The 4,065-nt window shown below is 36.0% G+C and overlaps 1 pseudogene; it reads right to left on the bottom strand.

The window, feature by feature from the left end:
* Nucleotides 1-2,274: 2,274 nt before the first annotated feature.
* On the bottom strand, nt 2,275-3,455 carry LOC135638442 (stearoyl-[acyl-carrier-protein] 9-desaturase 5, chloroplastic-like; annotated as a pseudogene).
* Between the last annotated feature and the right edge of the window lie 610 nt (nt 3,456-4,065).

Below are 4,065 nucleotides of genomic sequence, written 5' to 3'. Positions count from 1 at the left end.
TGCATTAAGTGACTATGCATTCCAACATGGATGGTTGTAAACTGGTCTTGACATGTTTGTAGAGCAGAGAACAAAGATTCCGAAAATATTTCCTGCCCAGTATATGGTAAATGTTGCATTACCAGATGTCAGATGCAAGTTGCATTGGGTGAGTGTTCCACTGATTGATCCACAAAACACCAAATGACAGTATACATGTACCTGCAAGACATCGAAGACTCTTATTAAAGAACTAATACTTGGGCAAGAGGAAAAAATAGAAACTGAAAAGTTGCAACTTGATGTTAGTGGATAGTAAAAGGTACAGATGCTGTTCATTCTGAGATTGGGTATCAGTATTTGCATTTATCTGCTCTTGTATCCTAACATATTTGGCAGGGCACTAATTACTTATTTTCAGATGTTTTGCAGGTACAAACAACTGGAACTTATTCTATTAATGTGGTTGTGATTTAACAATCACATTTTATCTAATATGATCATGCAAAAGAGATTCCATACTTCTGGTTACCTTTAATGAGTCAGATTTCATGCCAGATTAATGTTACCCAAAACCTTTTTGTCCCTTACTAGTTGGACATCAACATTCTCATGACTTTGCTTGGATTTCACAGATAAATACAAAAGTAGCACAGCACAGGAAGAACAATTTGCTGTCTGCACCTAACAGCATTCATGATCATAATAAAATCGAGTATTCTTTCTTGTGATTCCATATTATGATGATATCAAGGAACTAATGCAAAACCTCAAGAGACATATTACAGTATGTATATGTGAGGAGTCTCAAAGAACCTTATCATAGGTACAAGTGGTCATGCCTAAATTGAACCTCATGTAATGAAATCACAATCCTCTTTGGTGTTTGTTACATCTTGCATGTTCCTCAGAGCAAGTAAATGAAAAGACATAGAATCAAACTGAGTTGCACTGAGAAGAACTTACAATGGAAATTACATCTCATGTTATGATATCTCAATCTTAACAAGACATGAACCCAAATGAGAAATGATTGGGGTAAGCTGGAATACAAGGCATTTCCCATCTCTTGAAGCATTTTAAGAAACATAATCAGTGGCCACTCAACCTGTTGTTTACAGTAAAAATGCATTCTGCTGCTACTCTGCAGGGTGAAGCAATAATGGCAATTTGCTTGCTAATCAAGGAAATAGCTCAAGGAGGATGAACTCAATGAAGAGCAGGATTATTTTAACCAGTTTGCAACATTACCTATGAAATGCATGTCTTAGACTACCAGACAACAACTAAAGAGTCTGATGATTGCAGAAAACTAAATGGTTGCTGAAGTTGGGCTATGATGGTAAACCTCTCATAACCAATGTATCAGGTAAGTTCAGATCTCCTCCTATAAACTTCAGAAACATTTCATGCAATGAACTCCAAGAATATGGACAAACAAGTTTTTTATGATCCTCCAATCCAAGTAGAAAAATATAGCTACTTATAATTCTTCTGTAAGATTCAGGTAATAGAATGTAGTTGAAAACTCATACTAATGACAGGTAATGTTGATTCCCAACAATAATAACTTCCAAGGACATTAATAAGAATCTGCACAATCCATGTCACCATCATATACAGGGTAAGAATATATCCTTTGACTTCTTGCAGTAAGTTCTTCCAAAACAAGTTGGTGGGAATGAAGGTCTGCCCTCCATCCAAAACCTCACATAACTTGATAAAATAGTCAAGAAGGAATCTTGTAGTAACTGGCTGTTAAAAGACAATAACAGCCAGATGTTTAAAGGACTCAACCAGTGGCTTTAATTAGACAATTCATCAATGCACCAAACTAGTGACAATCAAACCAAAGCAATGTTTTGGAAATTGATGTGCTTGCAATAATTTAAGATGCTTGTACAGAATTACATAACACATTGTGGTACTGATGTAACAAAAGCAAACAATTGAAAAGTGAGATGCTTCTGACTATGGCACAAATTCTAGCAGAATTTCCTGAGGTCAACAACTCTGATAAACAACAGAACTTGTCCATGAAAAAGAAAAACACAATACTTGCTTATAAGATGATATTTATGATACTCTGATAAACAACAGACATTAATCAAGCACCTGCTTATAAAATGATATTTATGATAGCTTGAAGAGTATCTACAGCCCCCATCATGACTCATACAACACTTGAACAGAAGAAAAACAAAGCATGGAACTTCATTTATGAATAGCAAACTGATGGCAAAGAGAGGATGATTGCTTGCATAAACAACTCAACCATAATATATTGTTTGATGCTCAGAGCTGCACTTCCCTGTCATAGATCCAACTGAAAGATATAGCAGGTGCTTTCTTGGCACTCCCATGAGCTCTTTCATCGAGCTTGTCTAATCTTTGGAGCTAATGCGCAGACAAAATCCTGGGCTTTGTTTCCTTCCCCTGAGAGACCTGCTAGCTCACCGATCTTCCACCTTGTAACAAGGAACTCCAATATGTCTGTATAGTCCTTGGCTGTGTAAACACCCAGCCGTTGAGCAACTGCTGAGAAGTGCTCAAAAAGGTTATCATCACGGCCATCATATATCAAATGAGCGGGCAATGTGATCTTCTTTCTCATCATGTCAGCAAATGCCAGAACAGTGTAATGTGGGTCTACCTCAAACAATTTCTCCACTACCTTGGTGTAAGCAGTCTCATGGAGCTTTTCGTCAGATGCAATTGTTCCACATATCTGGGCCAGATTGAGCTCCCCATGATCTTTAGCAAGCCTGGCAGTATTCCCATGGGAAATGAAGGTAGCCCTCTCCTGAAATGAGGTAGAAATAAGACCAAGATAGGGATTGTTCTCTGTCTTGGGATCCTGCAAATGTAACACACTTTCAAATCCTGAAGAAATTACGACAGAACACTAGAATCATACAAAAGCACATTGAATAGGTGGTGGAGGCACATGCCTCTACTGCTCGACTCCTTGACATAGACAATAGTATTTGTTGAAATAAAAAGCAGTTTACAAGAAATAAAGAATAAGAAAAGGACCCAAAACTCATTCTAAGATAAGAGCTAAATTATATCAGTCACAATGTTTTAGGATGGACAAATGATACTGAACAAAATAGATTATATATCATTAAAGGATTTTGACCAGCAAAATGTCCCGATTTTTCACTAATCTGCACCAAATATACCATACCTATTTTCTCTTTCCTTGTAGTTAGTATGGTGGAAGGCCTCATCTCCCGATATCATGGAAGCTCAAAAGTGGACTTTTGGATAGTTTCCAAAACAATAATTAAGATGGAGCCACATGTAGATATATATGGGACTAAAAAATTAGTGTCGGTGAACTCGAACATGAAGAAGAGGATGGTGAAGTAGACGATGAGGCGGTTGATTGCTACGACCTACTCACGAGCGAAGACATGCCACCACCGAACCGAGCCGTGGCCGAGGCCGAGTGCGACATAAAGCGACGTCATTGCCTCGATCACCTTGAGCACATCCCGCCCCCCTATCATCTATCCTTCGTCTCTTATAGTAGGGGTTTCTACTTCTTGGTGGAGTAGACGATGGTCATAGCATTGGTTTATTCTATATGTAGGGGAAAAAAAAAGATGTAAAGATGGTGAAAAGATTCCATGCACAAATTGTAGGTGAGAGATGTTAGTCATCCTTCATGGAGTTCATAGGCCACAACTCATAGATAGTAGTATAGTAACAAAGTTATAAATCTCAACATCATATAATATTTCTAGTCAGATTACCAAATTATTTTTTTTTAATATTAGATATAAATCTAATATGTGTATCTTCATGAATAACTAAGTCAATTGATAATATTTATTTATCATATATATCTAAAAAAAAATGCATTCTATAATTAAATTAACAACCTTTATCTATTTTTCAAAAAGAGGACAACAGGATAATAATAAATTAATTAATAATTTAATTGATTAGTAGAATTCCTAACTTATCCACAAGATTATGGAAACTAAATTTAATCATTTCCTTAATTATACTATAAAAACATAATAGTTAATAATAAAATAATATATTATTTATAGTAATTAATTTATGTTAATGGAG

The sequence above is a fragment of the Musa acuminata genome, chromosome BXJ3-5 (genome assembly GCF_036884655.1).
Source record: "Musa acuminata AAA Group cultivar baxijiao chromosome BXJ3-5, Cavendish_Baxijiao_AAA, whole genome shotgun sequence".
Taxonomy (NCBI): Eukaryota; Viridiplantae; Streptophyta; class Magnoliopsida; order Zingiberales; family Musaceae; genus Musa; species Musa acuminata.
Note: the sequence above shows the minus strand (reverse complement) of the source record. Positions and strands in the feature narration are given on the sequence as shown.